Genomic DNA, 24,020 nt, shown 5'->3' on the forward strand with positions numbered 1-24,020 from the left:
GACATGGAGAATGCCCACCGCACGAGCTTTTGCCCCAAGGCGGAAAAAGTGGCGTTCTAATCTTGGATGTTAAGGGACCGAGCACGAGACTGGTGGGAGGAGGTTACCCGTGAGGTGGGATCAGTGGGTGTGGCTGAGATGACTTGGTAGGATTTTGTGAGGAGGTTTGATCAGGAGTTTGCACCGGCCATTGAGGTGCAGCGTTTGGTGAGAGAGTTCCAAGATTTGCAGCAGACTACTGAGACTGTGGCGGAGATCACCGCCAAGTTTTGGGAGAGGGAACTATTGGTTCCGCAGTACGCTGCGGATGAGGAGATGAAGAAGACGAGGTATCATTCCATGCTGGGGGGATGATATCTATGAGTTTGTGAGCTACTCAGGGTGCAAGCCCCTGAATGACATGGTGGAGAAGGCCCGAGAACGGGAAATTGAATTGGTGCTCCGGATGAAGCGGAAGCCTGAGCAGGTTCAGGCAGCAGTGGGTCAGGATAAGAAGCCTAAGACCTCAGATCCTCCCAGCAGGGGCCAGCAGGGCCGTGACCGATATGTCAAGTGCGGCAAGCTGTACAGTTGAGTCTGTCGGGTGGCAGGCTCGGCATGTTATGCTTGTGGTCATCCTGGCCACATGAGCAGGGACTGCCCCAAGAAGGGCTTGATTTGTTTTCACTGCAACCAGACCAGCCATAAAAAGGCCGATTGTCCGAGGTTGACGGGAGGAGCAGTGGCGGCGCCTGCGCCTGCCACAATAAGGATTACTGATGGCTGCCCGGTTAAGGCAGAGGCTCCTGCGGTGAAGAGCCGCGCATTTCAGCTGACCACAGAGGAGGCCTGAGCGGCACTAGATGTCGTGACTGGTATGTGAGCTATTCCTGTATTATTTATTTTATTGTTATGCTTATATTGTTATGATCTTGTATAGGGACCTTTTTGGTCAATGGATTGTCGGATCATGTTCTTTTTTATTCGGGGCTACCTGATCATTCGTATCTCTTGCGCTCAGCAAGAAGTTTCGGGATGCTCTGGGGACTTTAGATTCCCAAATCGAGGTGGAGATTACGGATGATTGTACCATGAGCACTGTGAGGGTATTTCGGAGGAATGTTCTGAATATGTTCGGCAAGAGGTTCCCTATTGTTTTGGTCCCGATTTCTTTGAGAGGATTGAAAGTAATCATCGGGATGGACTGGTTGGGGCCCAATGGGGCCATGATAGATTGCGAGTGCCAGCTGGTGAGAGTTCAAACCCCAAGTGGGGTGAACTGGTTATTCATGGAGAGAGAGCCTCGCACGGGCCAACCCTCTGTTCGGCTGCGAGGGCTAGGAGACTTCTTCAGCAGGGATGTTCTGGGTTTTTTGCTTATGTCTCGGATACGAGGGTGGAGGCTACGTCAGAGATGAGAAAGGTACATATTGTTTGAGATTTCCCTGATGTGTTTCCAGAGGAGTTACCTACGGTGCCTCCCGAGAGGCAAGTGGAGTTCCGTATTGATTTGGTGCCTGGTGCAGCTCTGATGGCCAAGGCACCGTATCGTCTAGATCCGCCTGAGATGCAAGAGTTGTCTACACAGCTCCAGGAGCTGCTAAACAGGGGATTTATTCGTCCGAGCAGTTCCCCGTGGGGAGCACTGATCCTGTTTGTAAAGAAGAAGGATGGGTCACACAGGATGTGCATTAATTATCGGGAGCTGAACAAGCTGGCGGTGAAGAACCGTTATCCTCTTCTGAGGATTGATGATTTATTTGATCAGCTTCAGGGTGAATCTTGGTTTTCCAAGATTGGTCTTCGGTTGGGGTATCATCAGATGAGGATCAGGGATGAGGATATACCGAAGACGGCTTTCAGAACTCGTAATGGTCATAACGAGTTTGTGGTGATGCCATTTGGGCTCACCAATGCTCCGGCGACGTTCATGGATCTCATGAACTAGTTATGTAGACCGATGCTGGACCAATCTGTGATCATTTTTATTGGTGATATCTTGGTCTATTCTAAGACCAAGGAGCAGCACGAGCAGCATTTGAGGGAGGTGTTGGAGACCTTGAGGAGAGAGAGGCTATATGTTAAATTCTCCAAATGCGAGTTTTGGTTGCATAAGGTGCAGTTTCTTGGGCACATCATCAACCAAGAGGGTATCTTGGTGGACCTGGCCAAGATTGAGGCGGTGATGCATTGGGAGGTTCCAAAGAACGCATCCGAGATCCGGAGTTTCTTGGGTTTGGCAGGGTACTATCGGAGATTTATCCAGGATTTCTCCAAGATTGTCGTACCTTTGACCCGCTTGACCAAGAAGAGTGTGACCTTTCGGTGGGGCCAAGATCAGAAAGTGGCATTTGAGACTTTGTAACACCGTATATTTTCAAACAATTTTTTTTCATTTTAAATCACATCAATTTCATTAACACAACCATAAAATCCCAAATCTCGAGTTATCAAAAACACATGTTCATTAATTGTTTAAACACAATCCAGGATCCACAAAATATAAACTCCATCTCAAGTGTGTGTACAATCAAGCCTGCGCCTTCCCGCGATCCTGAGAAGTACCTGAAACACATATCACATAACGCGGTAAGCACGAAGCTTAGTGAGTTCCCCAAAATACCACACATAACTCATTAGCCTCTAATGGCTATACTCAAATAAGACCCTCCGGTCATTGTATCTCAGTAGGACCTTCCGGTCCCACAACTCGGGTGGACCCTCCAGTCCGGTATCTCAGTGAAGACCCTCCGGTCTCACAACTCGGTTTGGACCCTCCGGTCCTAACTCAATAAGGCATAGAAATAATACACAGCATAAATCATAAAGAAATAATGCAGGATAGCACAATACTCAATATATGCACATAAGACCCTCCGGTCACACAAAGGCTACCACTTTAGGTAAGTATAGTGAGAAGGCTCACCTCGTAAGCAAGCAAGGAAACTGAATACCCCTCGAATAGTCTAACCCTCTCCTACATGTAAATAGCATCTCTAATTAACACTTAAAGATCACAACTCTAAATAAACTCATGATAGTCCCTCTTTAACTCCTGGGATGGGTAAAAGACCATTTTACCCCTCCATGGTCCCCATAATCCCTGCCTTGACCAAACCCTAAAGATAATAGAAGTCAACACTCAAGTCAACTGTCCATGTTGACCTGACTCGCTGAGTGCACCTATGTGACTCGCCAAGTCCCCATTGTTCCTCAGAACAGCATGAAAACCCAACTTAACTCGTGGAGTTGTCTCATCAACTCGTCGAGTTACACTTGTCCAGACTCATCGGGAAAAACCCTAGCCGACTTGTCGAGTCAGCTCATTGACTCGTCGAGTCCCTTAAGTCAAATTCTCATTCAGACGTTTTAAGGCAGATCTACCACTCCAAACCCTAGATCTAGCCTCCCAAGGTTCGAATGTCATGTAAAGCTTCAATCTTTACGTTCATGCATGTCATATTTGCTCGATAATGCCACTACAAGTTCTAACTAAGGTGTTTAAGCACAATAATTCTTTTATGGCTGGATAAAGCTCAGACCTTTAAAATCTATGGACCTCACAAGGTCCAGATCTGATGTCTCAATGCTTGGAAAGCACAAGTCATACCAAATCTCAAAGAAATATGGAAAAAGCCCCAAAAGTTCCTCATTAACAAGTTCTAAACAACATGATGAGGAAGGTGATGGCTTTTACCTTCCAACAGAAACTCCAAGCGAAAGAATATTGGATCCCACAGCCTCTCCTTGTTCCTTGCTTGTATCCCACTTCTTCCCTTTCAAATAATTCACCAAAACACTCAAATATTAGCTCTATCACACTCTCTTAGCTCAATGGCCGATTAGGGTTTCATACAGGGGAGTTGGGTAGCTGGTGAGGCAGAAATAAGGACATAAGTTCTTTTAAATAGGCCCCAACCCCGGAGATTTAGGGTTTCATTTCATAGCGCCAACTCGACGAGTCGACTCTTTGACTCGTCGAGTCGGTTATTAAACTCGCGTGGTCAATTCGTCTCTACTCGACGAGTTGAGGCACCAATTCGTCGAGTTTCTCAATAGATCTCAAAAATAAATATATAAATAATATACCTGGGAGTCCGGATGTTACAGACTTTGAGACAGAAATTATGTGAGGCCTCGATTCTAGCACTTCCCAAGGGATTGGATGATTTTGTGGTGTATTGTGACGCTTCTATTTCGGGTTTGGGAGTTTTTCTGATGCAGAGGGGGCATGTGATAGCTTACGCCTCGATGCAGTTGAAGCCTCATGAGGTGAATTACCCTACTCATGACTTGGAATTAGGGTAGTGGTGTTTGCCCTCAATATTTGGAGGCATTATTTATATGGAGTCCGATGCACCATCTTCACCGATTACAAAAGTTTGAAATATTTGATGGATCAGTAGAATTTGAATATGAGGCAGAGAAGATGGTTAGATGTGGTAAAAGATTATGACTGCGAGATTTTGTATCATCCTGAGAAGGCCAATGTAGCGGCCGATGCTTTGAGTCGTAAGGCGATAAGTGCTCCGATCCGAGATATTTGCTTGAGGATGACGGGTATCTCACCTCTGATGGATATGATCAAGGGGGCACATGTGGAGGGATTGAAGAAGGATAATCGGAAGACCGAACGGATCAGGGGCAGATTCCTTTGTTTTTTCGAGACAGCTGGGGATTATTAACTCAGTGTGGCAGGGTTTGGGTTCCGGCATTTGGGGGAGTGAGGTAAAAGATTTTAGAGGAGGCGCATCGGTCCAAGTTTTCTATCCACCAGGGATACGAAAATGTACCGAGACCTGAGATTAAGCTACTTGTGGCCCTGCATGAAGCGGGAAGTTGTGTGGTTTGTTGAACGGTGTTTGACCTACAAGAAGGTCAAAGCGGAGAATCAGAGACCTCACGGCAAGGTTCAGCCGCTACCCATCCCCATGTGGAAATGAGAGGAGATCACCATGGATTTCATCACAAAGTTACCGACCCTGTGCGCAGAGTGGATTCGATATGGATCATCGTGGATCGGTTGACCAAGAGCGCACACTTCATACCGATTCAGGAGAGTATCTATGCGGAGAAGTTGGCCGATATTTACCTCCGGAGGTTGTGGCACAACATGGAGTGTCAGTTTCGGTAGTTTCTGATAGAGACGTTCAGTTCACTTCCAGTTTTGGAAGCGGTTCCATGAGCAGTCGGGTACTCGTCTGCACTTCAGCATGACATTCCACCCGCAGACTAATGGGCAGAGTGAGCGGACTATCCAGACATTGGAGGATATGCTTCGTGCATGTGTCTTAGATTTCAGTGGGAGTGGGGATACGTGTCTCCCTTTGGCGGAGTTTTCCTATAACAACAGCTATCACGCCAGTATTGGTCGACCCCCTTTTGAGATGCTCTACGGGAGGAAATGTCATACCCTGATTTGTTGGGGCGAGGTCGGTCAGCGTTTCATGGGGAGTACCGAGGGGGTACTCAAGACGACCGAGTTGATTTAGCTGGTTCGCGACAGGCTTCAGACAACACAGAGCAGACATAAGAGCTATGCGGATAGACACAGATCGGACTTGGAGTTTCAGATCGGGGACATGGAGCTTCTAAAGGTGTCACCTTGGAACGGTGTTATCCGGTTCAGGAAGCTGGGCAAGTTGAGCCCTAAATATATTAGTCCTTTCCAGATTATCGCCCGGGTGGGCAAGGTTGTGTATCATTTGGATCTGTCTGAGGAGCTTGGTCAGATTTACAATACATTCCATCTTTCGAAGCCCGCGGAAGTTTGTGGCTGACGAGTTTGTGGTGGTATCACTAGATGACATTCAGGTGGATGAGCGCCGAAATTATGTGGAGCGACCGGTTGCAATTTTGGATTGGAAGACAATACCCTTGAGGAACAAGGTAGTTGAGTTGGTCAAGGTTTAGTGGCAACATCACAAGGGTTCGGAGAGGATGTGGGAGCCTGAGGCCGAGATGCGGATGCATTACCCTGAGTTGTTTGCTCCGGGAGACTTCGAGGACGAAGTCTAATTCTAGTTGGGGAGAATTGTAACGCTCGATCCAGGTATTATTCATTTTTGGTCCCTTATATATTACGTTATTGCTTTTTGGCCATGTTTTGGAAGTTTGATGAGAGGAGGGACCATTTCTTCCAAGTTTGGACTTTTGGAGGCGGAGCTCGAACGAGGGGCATTCCCTTGGGGAACGCAGGGCGTTTATGCGTGGAGCTCAAACCCTAATTTTAAGGGTTTGAGACTTATTTAAACACCTTAAATCCCAGGTGTTGGCCTCATTTCCAGCCTCCATAACTCCCAAACCCTAATCTCGAAACCCTAGAGCCTCCAAGAGTGTTGTGAGCTCATTGTGTGTGTGTGTGTGTGTGTTTTGGTGTGTGTTTGAAGCTCATTCAAGGAAGAGAAGCTTGGTGCAAGGTGGTGGTTCAAGTAGGAGCTTATAGATCTTGGTTCTCTGCTCCATTTTCAGCTCATTTAAGGTATAAAGCTCTAACCTTGCTCATTAGAAGCTTAGATCTAAGTCTTAATGGATTGTAGTCCCCTTTTGGTCCCATAGTTGAAGTCTAGTAGTTTATGATCACTCCAGAAGCTTTGAGTTGCTCCTCTTGGTGTTTCTGAGGTTCTAGATTCATAAAGTTTGCATCTTTAGAGTTTTATAAGCCCCATTCATGAGATTTAACCCTTTTTATGGAAGTTGAGTGCTATACCTTAAAGTTGGGACATTTTGGGGCATGCAAACTCACCAAGTCAGTGACATTTTTTGGTTTTAGATGTTCTTTAGGACTTGGATCTATGTTTTAGTCGTGTGGCTTTAAGCATTAAGTTCTTAATAATCATTTTTGGGAGTCAATGTGCGAACGCCCAGCGTTGAGTCGAAGAACGCACAACGTTCCAACTAAGGTTCGCGATCTGTTGGCTGGTGATGAACGCCCAACGTTTGGTCCATCAGTGGGCTTTTTCCTTGGGCCATCTTTTGGACTCTTGAGCTTTGGGCTTGGTTTGGGTGTTGTTTGTTGAGCTTAGTTTGGACTGAAGGTTTCCCTTGGATTGTTGGACTTCTTGTTTGGGCTTGTCTTGTTGGGCTTGCCATGTTGGGCCTAGGATTGTATATTGGGCCTTAGTGGGCCCAATGGATTTGGGCCTTAGTGGGCCTAATGGGCTTGGACCATTGGTGAGCCTGGTTAGTTGGGCCATTTGTGGACCTAGTGTTTGAATCTAGCCATAATTATTTACTAAGTTTAGCTTTGGGTTTGGCTCAGTGTTTGGAGTCGATTCGCAGCAGCCACATCATTCATAGTAATTGGTTATCTTTGAGGTGAGTCTCCTCACTATACCTATGGGTCGAAGGCACCAATGTCGGCCCATTACTTGATGTGAAATCTTTATAAATGATTACGCAATGGTCTATTATTTGGTGTGTATTGATTTACGTGAAGACCATGGGGGGAGCCCATGGCACCTGGTAAGACCATGAGGGGGAGCCCATGACACTTGGGTATAAGACCATGGGGTACCCCATGACATCCCAGTTGAAGACCATGGAGGGAGTCAATGGCAGTTTTATGTGTATGTGTGCATGGAATTATATGATTATATGATTTGTGTATTTTGGGGAACTCGCTAAGCGTGTGCTTACATTTTTGTTGGCTGTTTCAGGTACTTCTGGTTCTAAGGGAAAGGGCCCGGCTTGATGGCGCAGCGTGCACTCTCCAGTATTTTTGCCTTAGTTGTTTCAGAAACTCTGATCTTGAATAATATATTTATGTAATGGAACTTTGGAGAAACAAATATGAATGAGATTTTTAATTATTAAATGAAAATCTTTATTTGAATTTCTGGGTTGTTATAGAAAATCTCTCAGATGAAGAAGTTTCAAAAGGTAAGTGTCTCATGTTTCAGATCGTTGAATCTCATCCTGATGCACTGAATGACAACGTTGGCACTCTTGATGCTGATCCTTCTCAAGCTGTAACAAACCTTAAGTCTGACTATGACTCAACCTCAGCGTATCAGGTAAAAAGTTTTGTTAACTATTCTTCCATCAAAAACATCGAACAAACTGACATGATTTACCACTTGCATTTCGGTTTATCTGTTTCAAATGAAGAAATATCTTTTCTCAAAATTGAATTAAAAATTCTCAAATAAAAACTCTCTTTTTCGAAAAATCTTTTTCTTACTTAAAAAAGGAAAACACTTGTATCTCACTGACCAATAATTTTCTTCTCTTTGGAAAACAAAAGGATGTTGATCATGCTAGATGTATTTAACTTATTTTAAAAAAAGTTGGGCTTCTTCTCACTATAATGTCATGCGAATTATTAATAATCAGATTCCTGATCTGTGTGAGAAAATTCTTGGAGGCGATATAGAAGGTGATGTCTCCTTAATCAATAAAAGTGAGACTAAACAAACCTTTTATAACGCTGATTGTCTAGAGAAAGATTTTAAAAGTATATTTGCAAGTACCTATTTTATAAATAAAAAATTTAATTAATAAACATTCCACTATTGACTTTAATGGTTACACCAAATGTGTATCTCGTTTATCTGCTCTTGATTCTTCCCACCAACCTCCTGATCGTGAGTATGTTTTTCCCTCCAATAAGATTTTGCTGAAATTTCCTATATCAAATGGTGAAGTTCATTCGGTAAATGAAATTCTTAGTATTTTTCCTTAGTGCTCTGTTAGCAACTCTGAATCTGGAGATCAATAAAAGTCTTCTATTCAAGATGATTCTTCACTATCTCCTAAGCCTCGTGATAAAGTTTCATCTGAGCATACCATCGGCGACATTCCTTGGTCCAGAACTTAAGCAAGAATTTTTAAGTCAAATGATCAAAGATCTTCGGATTCAGCAGTTAAAAAGGAACCAAAACCCAATGTTAAAAGAAAAATCCTGGAACTAGAGTTTGTTATCGATGTAGTGATGCTTCTCACAAACTCAGCGAGTGCACTTTTGAGAAGAGCTCCGTTCACGCTGACAACATCATGATTCGATAAGTGGATCAAAAAGGGAAACAATTTAAATTGTCTCCCTGATGCTTGTTATCAAATTTTTTCTTAAGTAACCCATTGCAAGATTGGTCAGTGTATATTAATTGTATATTTTAGTTTCAGGGTAAAGAACATATTTGGTATTTAGATAGCAGTTGCTCAAGACATACGACCGGATTCAAGTCTCTTCTAAAATACTTCATAAAAAAGGATGGTCTTACTGTTACATGTGGAGATAATGGAAAGGGGGCTACAAAGGTATATAGAACCATCAAGTGCAATTATTTTATATTCAGAAACGTCTCTTACGTGAAAGGGATTCAACACAATCTCATTTCAATCAGCCAAATGTGTGACGCTGGCTATGAAGTTCACCTTAACAAAAAAAAAAAGGAAAGGTTGTTGATCAAAAGAATGTCACTGTTCTGACTGCAAATCGACAAAATGACCTTTATGTTTTAGACATGTTCTCTGCAGAAAATTCCCTTTCGTCGTTGCTTCTTCTCTCGTTCTCAGTCTCATCTTAATTGGTTGTGGCACAAGAGATTATACCATTTGAACTTCAAGAACATATCAAAGATTTATGGTAATCAACTTGTAAGAGGAATTCCTAAAATGTATTTCGTCAAAGATAAATTGTACTCAGCGTGTGAAAAGGGATCGAAAACGAAGTCCTCCTTCAAGCCAAAGTCTTGTTCCTATATTATTAAACCTTTTCATCTTCTTTACATGGACCTTTTTGGACCAGTCCCAATTAGGTCAAGGGATGGGAAGAAGTATACTCTCGTTATTATGGATGAATTTTTTAAAATTTACCTGGGTAGTCTTTTTGAGGAAGAAGAGTCATGATGTTGATGAAATCAATTCACTCATTAGGCAATGGGACGTCCTTTATGATCATAAAGTTAGGCAATTACATAGTGATCATGGAACTGAATTTAGAAATTCATCCCTAGAAGACTTTTGCTCAATCTTAGGAATCTCTCAAAACTTCTCAGCTGGTAGAACTCCCCAACAAAATCGCATCCCTTAAAGAAGAAATAGAACTCTCATTGAAGTTGGAAGAACTATGGTCGTTGAAGTTGTTCTTCCTCTGGCGTTTTGAGCTAAAGTTGTCAATACAACATGTTATACTAAAAACCTCTCCATCATTGTTAAGCATCATGGGAAGACTTCCTATAAGAAACTTAAGGGAAGGAAACTGGACATTTCTTACTTTCATGTGTTTGGATGTGTCTGCTACATTTTGAATCAAAGAGATCATCGATCTAAGTTCGAAGCCAAAGCTAATGAAGGAGTGTTTTTGGGTTACTCTAATATGTCCAAGGCTTTTAGAGTGTTAACTGTTGAGGAAATTGCTCATGTTACAATTGATGAAGATTCATTCATTCATGATCGGATTGATCATCCCTCATCCATTCTGAATGAACTTGCCCTCAGTCCATCAGACCCTGATTCATATTTTTTACCAGATGATACTGAGCCTGTTGTTCCCAATGTTGATCATATTATCAACTCTCAATCTAACATTGAAGATCATCTTGTCGTCTCTGAAAAACCTTAGCCATATATTGAGGAAGATTTTGTTCCAAATAATTTAAATGAATGTACTAATCCTAGAATTCTTCAAGAGCATCAAAAATATCAAATATTTGGAGATGTAAATTCTAGGATTCTTACTCGTAGTAGAGTCAGCAACAACTTCTACATGTTTGTGAATTTTGTCTCAATGATTGAAGCAAAGAATGTCATTGATGCCTTGAAGGAAGCTGACTGGATCAAGGCTATACAGCATGAGCTGAATGAATTTGAACGTCATCATGTGTGGACTCTTATTCTCAAGCCTCAAGGAAAAACTATCATTGGCACTCGTTGGGTGTACAGAAACAAGATGAATGAAGATTGGATCGTCAGTAGAAACAAAGCTGTTAGAACAAAGTTCTAGTAGGATCGATAGATTCTAAGCAGAAAAACAATAAATGACGTAATGAAGAACACAGGAATGGTTTAACTGATGTCGAATGATTAAGCTTCAACACCTCAGAAGAGCTCGATTAAGAACTTTGACTGTAGAGGTGTTTAGGGTTACAAAGCAATAATAATTATAATCACGACCGTATCTAAGGCATACAAGCATGCACTATTTATAGCTTAACCCTAATTAATAATCACGGATGGACAGGCCTAATCCGGATATACAAAACTAAGCCCATGACGCAACATAAAATACCCAACAATCTCCCCCTTTGCATCAATGGAGCCGAGAGCTCAATTCGGTTGAGCTATAGAAGACTTCTTGACAGTCTTGAACCCCTTCGGTGTAATGGCCAATAGAGTATAATGAAAAGTGATATACCACCGAAGCATGTCCGTGAAGTTCTTCTTGTCTGCCTCAGTGTTCTGCTTGCATCGATGGATGATATTAATTATGTGCTCCAAGCAGTCCGTTGAGAACAGATGTTTATCAACAAGAGCGAAAAGAAATCCGTTAGCTTCGCCTCTTGTGAACATCACTGTGAGATGTTTAGAATCAATTTGACCCATCTTCATCTTGTTCACATCTCCAGGTTTTGCAGTCGGCTTTATGGTTGGTTTCTTCTTCAAAACTTTAGCAATCTCCTGATCCATTGCAACAACTTCATTGATATAGGAGGCCAACATCCTCTTCAGATGATCAAGGATCGGCTCATACTCCTTCGCATTTGTGAGCAATATGTTGAACAACAAGATCCAATCATGAGGATTCAAGTTTGGAAGATCTGCCAGGGAAATAACAGAAACCGAGTTGTCTGAACCTCGGGTTATTTTGAAATTGACATTAATAAACTTCCCTGCAGGCGAAGGTTTCAGCACCTTGACATTTGTAATCTTTTGAGCACTCCAAGTCAGGTACTGAGGCTGACCGAACTTGAGATAAAAATCGATAAGTTCACGATCAACCTGAGGGTGAGGTGAGGGAACTTGAACAGTCGAATCAAAGCAGTGAAAAGTAAATGCCTTTCGTGTTATAGGCATATCAAACTCTGAGTCCCTCAAATTCTCACAATCAAACGAAGCTACAGGTTCCATCCAGTACACGCTTGGAAACTCTATCGCTTCTTTGATGAGCGTTTCCCTAGTCCAAGGAGGAAACAAGGCCTTTTTGCAAACTAAGGCATCTTGCTCTTCCTTGTTCTTTCGCTCCCTCTCTTCTGCTTCCTTTGCAACCCTAAGGGTTTCATCTAATTCATTATCCCTTTTCTTTCGTTTCAGGGCTTCGGCAATTGTTTCTTCTTCATCATTATCATCAGCAACTCCCTTCTTCTTATCTTTATTATCAGAACCCGAAGCTTCATTACCCTTCGGTTCTGTTTTGACAGTGACTTTCGGTTGAGTTGTCTGAACACCTTCTCCCCCTTGTTTTGGAGGTACGAATCGCTCTGAAACACCCTTCATTTCATGTAAAAGTGCAAGGGCAAGAAGAAGCTTGGAAGTCAGGTGATTCCGGATGGTCAATGTAAGAATCGGATCATGAGCACTTAGAACATTGTTTAGCATATTCTGAACATCACCAGCACAACTCCGGAAAACATCACGCTCAGTCTTCAACAACGAAATCTCCCTTTCAGCTTGAGCCAATTGAACCTTCTGAACTTCAATGGTAGAGGTTTGACGGGAAATATCCTGCCTTAATGCGCTCTCCTTTGCTAAATCCGCATGGAGTGTTTCAAGGCGAGAATTCACTAAGCTTAGAAGAGAAGTGTTCTCAGCTTGAATTGAAGAACGAACATTCTCAAATTTGGCTTGCTCCTCTTGAAGTGACTTTGATAAAGAGTCAACTGAAGCGTTCACTTTAGCTGCATTCTTATCAGCATGACTCTTGAGGGATTCAAGAAAAATCTTGGAACTGTGAATAAGTTCTGCAACTTCAGTTGTAGCCTTCTGGCAAGAAGAGGTTGAATCTTCAATTGCCTTCGTTGATTTGTCAATGGCCCCTGTATACTGCTCAAAAGCAGTGTCCAAAAAAGCCTTAAGCACCACATCGTTATACGTCTTGGTAGAGGCAAGCAATTGATCAAGCTTTTCATCAAGACTCTGCACTTGTTGTCTTGTGACGGGAGGATCTTCATCTTCATCAGTGGGAAGCCGATAAGGACTGTAATAGTTTGAGTCAAATTCAATATTGGCACCACCGAGAGTATCACCAGAATCTGTTGAGGGTGATGGTGAAAGAGGTTTGGATGTAACAGGAGGTCCGGTTTCAGTATTAGCCCCCGTATTAGATACGTTGACATTTACTGGAGGTTCGGTTGTAGTGGTGGTAGTTTCTTGTGAAAATATAGGAGGTGGTAAAGGAGTGGTAGAGATTGGTATGGTACTAACTAGTGGTGGTGGTGGCATAGAAGTGGTGGTTTGAGATGTAGGAGGTGGTGGAATGGGAGCAACCGACACTGGAACAGTAGATTTCGGTGGAGATGGAGGAGGAGTTGGAATCTTGTCATGAAGTTGTTCAGTAGGAATTGGAGAACAAGGAGGTGTATTACCTCCTGGTGAAACATGAGGCTGAACTTCTTCTTCCTCATCTGCCGATCGCTCCTCATCATGTTCTGAGCTTGAAGGAGATGGACTTTTGGATTTCCTTGCCATCTTCTTAACTTTCTTTGGAGCCGAAGAGTCAGCCATTTCAGCCTTTTGCTTTTTAGACTTGACAGGCTTAGACGAAGGACCTTCGGTTGCCACTTTCTTGGTATTCGCCCTTTTTCCTCAGTTGGCTGGCTTCTCGACAGCATCTAAAGCAGCTTGTTGTTCAGGAGTCAGCTCTCTTGGTCCTTTGGGAGTAAGCTTTCAGTAGTCAGCCATCACTTTACTTTCGCTTGACACACACCTGTATATCGTTTCAGTTATTGAACCATTGTGAAAGAACTTGGTGGCATCTGAAAAGATGATCTTTTTCGTATGAAAAGTAGCCACAGAGGAGACCAATTCATCCTTCATGACTGGAATCTGTAAAGTGTCAATGGCCCTTCGGGTGACGATGGTCCAGAAACCACCACAAAAAATTTCTGACTATCTCGTCGATGTGTTGAGACTTTGCACCAGTTGCGACCAAATAATCGACCCATAATCGAGGTTAATGCCATTGTAGAGACCATAGAGAATGGTCAGAAAAGCCTTACTGGTACCATCTGACCCAGCAACCCTCTCCGCTAAACCCTTGTTGATAAGAGTGAGCAACCCATTCCATTGCGGCGGCAAACAAGATTTCTTAAACTTCGTCACTGTGGTAAGAACATCAGTGTACCCCATTTCATAAAGCATTGTAAACAGCTGGGTAGTGGTGACAAAATCAGGAGAGATCACACAAGCATCGACGGAAAGCTTTAACAGGGAACATAATCGCCCTTTCGAAATTGATGCCTTATGAGAGAAGATTTGAAAATAGATCCTCTCCTTGTTCTTGTCATAGGATGAAGTAGAATAGACTTGGGATAGTAGAGACATTGGAATAGATTCCATTTGCGTGACGGAGATAACCAGAGGAGAGTACTTGAGACATTTAACAACATGGAGCATGTACGAATCATACAAAAAGGGGTTCAGTTGAATGATCAAGTTCTGATTAGGTTTGATCACAAGCAGTGATGATGAAGCAGTTTGATCTTGAACAGATGATGATTCCGCCATTGTTAATGTAAGAAAGAAGATGAACAGTTGCAGATCGCCTTGTGTATTTGAGAGAGTTTGAAGAGTGTAAGAAGGTATAATTGGTATGAGAAACCCTTTATATACCGTTGCCAGGAGAGAGAAAGTATCTTCGTGATGATGATACGATCACTGAAACGTCGCCTGAAAAAGCGCGATGTGACAGGTTGGTTACCCCAGATAGACGTCATCAAGCGTGGGTTTAGGAACTGCTCAAATTTATGCACCTAAAATCTTATCCACATATCGTCTTTTCAAATTCATTTTCGCTCCAGATGTTATAAGAACCATTTTCGCGCCTAAAACAAACTTTAAACAAGCCATAAGGAACATCAACCAGAATTTTGGAAAATCACAAAGTATTTTCATGTAAGAGTGTGCCAAAAATAAAGAAATAAAGCAAAATGTGTATAGGATGTGAGTGATGTCTTTAATAAGACATAAAGCAGATGATTCCGGGCAAGAATCTCTTCCTTCAAAGTCAAGAAAGACTTGAAGTGCTTGCGTGGTTCCCCGAGAAAATACGATCGAGTGTTTGTAAAGAAACATCGAAAGGCTTCTTTTAAAAAATTGTTTAAAGGGTGGCTTATCTTCAACCGAACATCGATTCTTAACATAAGACCGAACGTTGGATGAAGTACTTGTGAGACCGATGTGGTCTGTTGAACAAGTAGGTTGGATATAATTTGTTGTGACTAAAGATGTTATAAAAATCTCAAAAACAAAAACAAAGTGGATCTTTTTGGGAAGAAATGCCTTGGTGTTAGACAATTTCATAAAAGACCATAAAAAATAAAATGAGATTTCATTAGGTAACAAGTGAGATCTTGAATATTAATATTCACCGTCAATTCATTATTGGTATTGGATTTTGGGTCTTACTTAGCACGTGGCATACACATCTAAGATCATAAATACAGATTTTGTGTAACCATAAACCTCAGTGGTAATATCTGAGAGTCTCAAGGGTTACCTTGTTGAAACGAAAGTTGATGGAGAATGTAAAGGAGGTGGTTTAAGAACCAAAAGTACCTATGCTATATAAACGTGACAAAGCAGTAAACTCTTAACTCATTTGAGAAGAGTAAGGTAGCTCATGACTTGAGTGGATTTATCAGCCTGATTGGGAAGAAACGAGAGGTATAGATCGAATCATTAAGGCCTTGCTCCTAGTCATAGAGGCTTCGGTCTACATGCAGCAACATGCTTCTAGGGACACTTAGCTAGTTCATATCAAAATAATCATACCTGCCCTACCTCCAATTTATGTAGCAATGATGTACTTGGTACCTAGCAAAGAGAATTAGCAATCAAACAAACCACACAAACAAAACAAAATAATTAAGAAAAAAAAATCTTTTGGAATTTGGAATTTGCTGAGAAATAATAAAGAAAAATGAAAAAAAATATTTTTGGATTTTTAAAGTTTCTGAAAAATAATAAAAACAGAAAATATTTTTGGATTTTTGAAGTTTCTGAAAAATAATAAAAACAGAAAATACTTTTGGATTTTTGAAGTTTCTGAAAAATAATAAAAACAGAAAAATAAACAAAATGAAATTAATACTAAACGTTCTTGAAATAAAAATGGAAGAGAAAATAGAGTAAGAAAAAGTTTTAAAAGAGAGTTTACAAACTATACAGCCGAAACCAAACCTTAAAAGAATGAAGCGAAATAAGCCGAGCGTTCGGTTCATTTCGGTTCCCTAAAATTCCGGAGCCGAAATAGACCGAGCGTTCGGTTCATTTCGGTTCCCGAAAATTATGGAGCCGAAATAGACCGAGCGTTCGGTTGATTTCGGTTCCCGAAAAATCCGGAACCGAAATAGACCGAGTGTTCGCTCTATTTCGCTTGTCTAATTTTTAGAGTGAGGTTTGAGGGTTCGGTACCGATTCTGCTTCCATCATTCCCAAACCTTGTAAAATTTTATTGAAGCTAGCTTCTGGTAAGGCTTTAGTGAAGATGTCAGTCAGTTGATCAGAGGACCGAACGAAATGTACTTCCACGTTCCCATCTTCTACATGGTCCTTGATGAAATGGTATCTTAGTGCAATATGCTTTGTCTTTGAGTGTTGCACTGGATTGTGACATATTCTTATCGCGCTTTCTGAGTCACAATAGAGAGGTATTTTCTTCATACTCAGTCCGTAGTCTCTTAGTTGGCTTTGTATCCATATCACTTGTGAGGTACATGATGCTGTAGCTATGTACTCAGCTTCGGCTGTTGAAAGAGACACACAAGTTTGCTTCTTGGACTGCCAGTTTACAAGTTTACCGTCAAGGAATTGGCAGCCTCCAGTTGTGCTCTTTCGGTCCAGACCGCATCCTCCAAGATCGGCGTCAGAAAAGGCTTGAACAAAGAATCTGGATCTAGCAGGGCACCAGAGACCGAGAGAAGAGGTTCACTTCAGATAACGGAAAATATTTTTCACTGCCACCATGTGAGGTTCTCTTGGATTTGCTTGAAACCTGGCACAATAACAAACAGAAAACATAATGCCTGGTCTACTAGCTGTTAGATACATAAGAGACCCTAACATTTGACGATAGAGTGTTACGTCAACGGCAGGTTTTTCCAGAGATGGTGTTAACTTTGTGCCAAACGCCATGGGAACCTTCACCTTCAAATCTCCCGTCATACCGGAATTTGCCAACATGTTCTTCGTATAGGCCTCCTGGCTGATAAAAATACCTTCTGATCCCTGTCTTATATTCAATCCAAGGAAAAAGTTAATTGGACCCATTGCGCTCATTTCAAATTTAGTCTCCATCAACTTCCTGAATTCAGCCGTTAAGCTAGGATTCGTGGAGCCGAAGATGATGTCATCGACATAAATCTGAACTATCATTAGATGTTCGCCTTCTTTCTTTCGGAAGAAGGTTGGGTCAACCGAACCTTGCTTGAATTTCGACATTTTAAGAAAGCGAGTTAAGGTTTCATACCAGGCCCTTGGTGCTTGCTTTAGACCATATACAGCTTTATCCAACACATAGCAGTGATCAGGGTATTTCTCGTTCACGAACCCAGGTAGTTGCTCAACATACACCGTTTCTTCTAGTTCTCCATTTAAGAAAGCACATTTTACGTCTATTTGGAAAACTTCGAAGTTTTTATGAGCAGCATAAGCCAGAAAGATTCTAACTGATTCCAACCTTGCTACAGGAGCGAAGGTTTCCTCATAGTCTATCCCTTCTTCTTGGCAATATCCCTTCACCACCAACCGTCCCTTATTGTGTATGACGTTGCCCTCTTTATCTGTAACGCCCGGGTTTCAGGGCTAAGCATTAATAGATGATGTAATAGTCCAGGTCAACTATTGTAACTCTTTTTGAAGTAATAAAAATGAATTATTTGAGTATTATGTGAATTATGTGAATTTATGTGCTTTATACTTAATTATAAAGGTATAATTAATAAAGAATAAAAATAAGCGTCAAAATTAAAGTGTGAGATAAACCCGATATCTTTACATAAAGTGGTGGCGGTCAAAACAAGAATTATGGGGATATAAAGAACGCCCAAATCTGACTTCGTATGAGGAAGTTATGATTTTTCGAAGTTTTGGCTTAGCAGTGTACAGCCCGAAGTTCGAATATTAGATCGAGCGGCTTTTAGTCGACACAACCTAAACGATAATCGAAGATCTCGTTAATAGTAGCACAACGATAAAAAGACAGACGAAAACGGACGTCGGATAAAGAAGTTATGAATTTTTAACGGACCAATCCTGTCCCGGTCTGTTAAAAATGTAACTTTTAAAATAAAGTCAAAATTAGCCGATGGAGTATAAACGAAAGTTGTAGAGTACGTTCCCGCCTACGCGTGGATATAAAGAACGTCGAAAATGGAGCTCGTATGTGAAAGTTACGAATTTTTAAAGTCGAGAGTGCAATTTGCGAAACTGTGATTACGTGGCAAGATCCTAACCGTTGCTTGCTCCCCATGGTCTCGCTTCGGATGAAGGACACGTCGCCCCTTCGCTACGCCCCGCGTCCGAAATTGGGTACGCCCGGCGTACTTGATCTTGTCTGATTCTGAGAGTGGGTGCGAGCCAGCTGGTGTGAGCTGGTAACCCTATCTGATCTACGCGCCACGTAGCCAAGGATTACGCCCAGCGTAGTCCGTGGCCTCGTAGGCTATAAAAGGGGGCGAGGGTTTCCGGATTTTTCACACCAAAATCACTTCTCTCTCTAGTTTCTTTCTCTCTCTAAGATCCCAAACCACCCCTAAACCCTAGGAAAAATTCCTAGCACCTAAAGGAAGCCCCGAGGCTCCCGGAGTCCCGAGAAGAAGGGTCTTTCGGTTCGGAAATGCTGCTCCGAGCAAAGCCCGATTTTCTTTAAAATCCGATGTAAGTGAGCTACGCCTACGTAATTTTTAATATAACTTTTAAATAATTATAGTAATGTTATTAGGTCCTTAAAATAATTATTTGGGCTATTATTATGAGTTATATTGAGTGTTATTTAACGCTTATATAATAATAATAATAGCTAGACTAGTAATTAGCCGCGGTTAACGTTAAAACTAAACTCTAGTGGTATTAATACTAGGTTTTGATCAAGGAAAAATTGTTTTCAGATAACGAAGTGCTGTTCGAGTACCGAGTCACCACCTAATCAGGTGAGTGCCTAGTCCCTTTCATCTTACACATAGATATGAAGTATTTATTATAAACTACGTGTTATGTGTGCATATTATCTGAATACTTGATGTCTATGCTGATAAAATATTTTTATACATGTTTTAAATGTTTTAAACTGTATATGTATTTTATATCTACAAAATGTTGGGGTAAAACATGGGTAGATGTAATAAGACGATGTGTGATAAAATGATGAGAGGCCTCGATGTTGTTGGTGATCCAATCATCTAGCGGAGTATAGATGACGACCACAGACTCTTCTAGACAGTCCAGCGGAACGCTAGCAGGCTCGCAACCTGTAGGTGTTTGTGAACGATGTGTTCACCGGTGTACTCCATCCCCCTCATGGTTTCCTTTTGGACATTTATTGCTGAGGAACCCCCTTAGCAGTAGTGTCCATCCCGATGATGATCCTTAGGCTAGGCCCCTTATGATAGGTGTTTAGGGACATAAAGTGAGGATAACGGGAACGGGTAATCGGGTTATTGGTGATTGATGAAATTAATAAACTTATTTATTGTGGGTTGAAAACCCTATGTGCTCACCAGGCTCCCAAGCCTGACCCACTCAGTTTCATGTATTACAGGTAGTGGCGCTCGAGTATAGATGTGATGTTTTGGATGAGGGATTACGGATATAGGCCTGTAGATATGAAATAATGTAGTAAGGCTTATGTTGTACTGTTTATGCTTTTGATCTGTATCGAACATGACATCCCGAGTCTTTTAATGAAATACATTTCCTTGGAAATGCTTTTGATAAATCTTTATCATATTTTCTTTTGGGACAAATTCCGCAACACTTTTATTTAAAATGTTATTCTGATTTTCAAACAAGCATAAACAAAATTGGTCTTTTCTGGTCGTGAAAACGGGGATGTCACATTATCCAACTTATTCCTGAAGACCCATTTTAAGCCGACCACTGAAGCATCCTATGGAGTGGGAATCATCCTCCAAACTCGATTACGTTCAAACTCAAGGAGTTCATCTTGCATTGCTTGTACCCAATCAGCGTGATCAAGTGCAGCATTAACCGTCTTCGGTTCGATTTTGGAGACAAATGAATTAAACATACATAATTCGACATTAGAGAATAATGCAGTTTGTTTCGCTTTCAATTGAGAACGTGTGAGAACTCGCTCAGATGATTCACCAATAATTTGTGCTTTGGGATGGTCCTTAGTCCATTTCGTTAGATGAGGGTATTTAGGGTCATAGGCAGGATCCAACTCTGCATTTACCTCTTCTTCAAGTTCTGATTGATCACCTTCGTCATTTGTATTCTCATTCTCCCCCTCAAATGGCGAAGCATATCCCTTGTCAGGTTCAGGATTTTCCTCCTCTATTGGAGTTGGATTCTCCCCCTCGATTGGACTATCATTGGTTGGAATTGGAGTTGGATTCTCCCCCTCGACTGGACTATCGTTTGTTTTTGGTACAGATGAACCCTCCCCCTTCAACATTGAGCTGTTGTTTGGAGGGTCAGTTGAGGGTTGACCACCAGTCGGTTTGGGAGGTTCATTTTCCATTTCTTTTGCAGCTTCATCAATGATCTTCTTCAGATTGTCGATTTTGTTGTCTGCTGCTTTCGCCTCTGAGTGTACATCCTTCTCTGGTTCATCAAATAGCCTTATGTACTCTTCAAACAAGTTGGAAATAGGAACCGAGATTTGTCCTGATTCAGGAAATATTTCCCCCAAGGCACTTTCACTTCTTTGAACTTTCTTCATGTAGTTGTCATCAAAGGTTACATAGTATGTTTCTTCAATACGTTTGGGGCGTTTGTTCAAAACTCTGTATGCCTTTGAAGTGAGTGAATAGCCCAGAAAAATTCCCTCATCGGCTTTGACGTCAAACTTGTTTCGGTTCTCTTTGGAATTGAAAATGAAGCACCTTGAACCGAACACGTGGAAAAACTTAACGTTGGGCTTTTGGTTGTTCAGAATCTCATACGGAGTGATGGCGAATCGTTTTTTAAGTAAGGATCGGTTCTGAGTATAGCACGCGGTTGCAACTGCATCGGCCCAGAAGTATAGCGGAAGAGAAGCGAAGCTTAGCATGGTTCGGGCTGCATCACATAAAGAACGGTTTCGTCTTTCAACAATTCCATTCTGTTATGGTGTATAGGGGGCTGAGAAGTTGTGAGATATCCCCTTTTCAGCCAGAAAATCCTCGAAATCTTTATTCTTGAATTCAAGCCCATTGTCGCTTCTAATATTCCTCACCAGCTTTCGCAGCTGCACTTTCACTTGCTTGATAAACGTCTTCAACTTGGGAGTCGCGTCTGATTTCTATTTAAGAAAGAAAAACCAGGTGAAGCGTGAACAATCATCTACTATGACAAGAATGAACTTACTACCACCGAAGCTTTCGATAGCTGAAGGTCCACATAAGTCAATATGCAGAAGTTCAAGAGCTTCAACAATCTTTGTATTGATACGTGTAGGATGGCTCTTTCTGCTTTGTTTGCCCATCTCGCATGCTGCACATGGGTGTTCCTTATCAAACTTGAGAAGAGGAAGGCCTCGAACATGATCACCAAGCACCAACTTATTAATGTCTTTGAAGTTCAGGTGCAATAGGCGTCGATGCCATAACCAGCTTTCATCAGTGTTCGGATTTGACAGCAGGCATATTGCTGGTTTTCCTCGAATTGGGTTGAGATTTAAAGGATACATCTCTCCCTTGTGTTCAGACTTCAACAGAACTCTTTTGGATTGCTTCTCAATTATTTCTGATCCCTCATCATCGAATAAAACCTTCAAACCAGTTCCCACAACCAATTGAGATACACTGATGAGGTTGTGCTGCAACCCTTCTACATAAGCTACTTTTCGAATCGAGAAGTCTTCGTTGGTTATCATTCCATATCCTTTGATTGTGCCATAAGAGTTATTTCCATACTTCACACATCCACCATCCTTTAGGGACCGAAACTCCCTTAGCTCTTCCCTCCTTCCTGTCATGTGACGCGAGCAGCCACTGTCTATGTACCATTCGTCATCAAACTGCTCGTCACTTATAACCTGCAAATTCAAGCAGATTTAGGAACCCAAAGTCTCTTGGGCCCTGGTGAGTCTTTTACAGAAAAAGGAATAACAGCATAAATATCAACCAAATAAGTTCTTTTGATTAGTGTGGTTTCGTCTTTTGTTTTGATGGTATACACCTTGATTTTGTTTTAAACTTGTTTAAATTGTGGTGTATTAGATGGTGTGTTGTTATATGGTTTTGGAATATTCTTTTGAATCCTAGGGTTAGCTGACTTTTTCTTATTGTTGATATCAGTATTCGAATCAAGCTTTCCCTTTCCTTTGACGTCCTTCATTGAATTTGGCTTTTGTTGGGAGCATGAAGGACCGAAACTAGACTTTCGGTTGTTAGCCTTGACGTTGTGACCGAAACTTGATGTTCAGTTCTATGCTCTGGTGTTGGAACCGAAACAGGAGGTTCGGGTTTGAGCTTTGGAATAGTAGGAGTTTGGACTAAAACTTTCCTTTCGGTTTGGCTCGTCGTTTTTCTTGACGTTTGACTCTTTCTTGGAAGGAACGTAATTAGGGTTTTGAGACTGCCAAAATCATTTTCGCTCATTCAGATTCTTCATGTATCTCTGTTTCTTTGGCGTTTTTGTTCAGCTAACTGCTTTTGAGATTTATGAATATTGAAGCTTGATTTTGGCTTCTCCTTTTGAGTTTCGGTTGTCTTGGAAGAAACATTTGGTATTTTCTTTGGTTCTTCTGGTATATCTTTTGTCTTAGAAGGAACATTTGGTGTTTTCTTTGGTTCTTCTGGTATCTCTTTTGTTCAACTCGTGCTTGGTTTATCAACACTCGAGGGTTTGTTGATGGGTTCAACAACGTATCTACCTTTTACCCTCCACGAGGTTCGCTCCGATAAGCCGATGGTTTCGTCTGCATTATCAATAGGGGTTGACCAAAAGCAATCGTCGCACCCTTCAGCATTGTCGGTGTCGACCAAGATTTTCAATCCTGCTGTTTGTTTTTCAGTGACCCCTGTAACAACATATACCTGATTTGGCATAGTTTGAACTTTCTGATATACCATCGCTTTCTCTTTGAGTTTCTGCGGCTTGTCCTTTGACAGGCGAGCATATTCAACCGAGTTCTCAGATAGGAGGGGTTTTTCATTCTCGGTTTCGCTCTTCATAAATTCAGAGCAATCAACCATATCTTCCACCGAGATTTCGCTCATCTTACTTTCTTCATCAAATTCAGACGTGTTTTCTATATTCATTTTATGTTCTGAAATTAATTTGGCGTTCGACGAGTCAAATGATTGAATGGTCTCGGACTTAATTTTCAACCTATCATTTTCATCTAAAAGATTTTTGAGCATACACTTATGTTCCTTAGAGTCAATAAAGGTTTCTATCTTGTCTAGTCCGATTTTATAAGTGATGGATGTTTCTTCTGAGGACATTATGGATTCACATTCAGCGATGACCTCATCCTCCTTAAATTCAAGGAAGGGTAAGATCATCTTGTGTATATTTTTCCCTATTTCACAATTTAAATGCAACTGAGTAATATTCGTATATAAGCGTTTAGCAATTAAGCAAAAAACATTTCGTTGTTTCAAAAATTTTAAATTGTCTCGTTGCAAATAAATAATCTCATCCCTAGCCCTATTTAACTCCATCTCCTTCAGCTCAATCCACATCCTTCTCTCCTCACTCTTTGAAGACACCCT

General features: G+C 41.5%; 1 pseudogene; it reads right to left on the reverse strand.

Annotated features, from left to right (window-relative positions):
* Window positions 1-13,803: 13,803 nt before the first annotated feature.
* LOC145130096 (uncharacterized) lies at window positions 13,804-21,843 on the reverse strand (annotated as a pseudogene).
* Between the last annotated feature and the right edge of the window lie 2,177 nt (window positions 21,844-24,020).

The sequence above is a fragment of the Lactuca virosa genome, chromosome 8 (assembly GCF_052849685.1).
Source record: "Lactuca virosa cultivar CGN04683 chromosome 8, Lactuca_virosa_CGN04683_v6, whole genome shotgun sequence".
Classification (NCBI taxonomy): domain Eukaryota; kingdom Viridiplantae; phylum Streptophyta; class Magnoliopsida; order Asterales; family Asteraceae; genus Lactuca; species Lactuca virosa.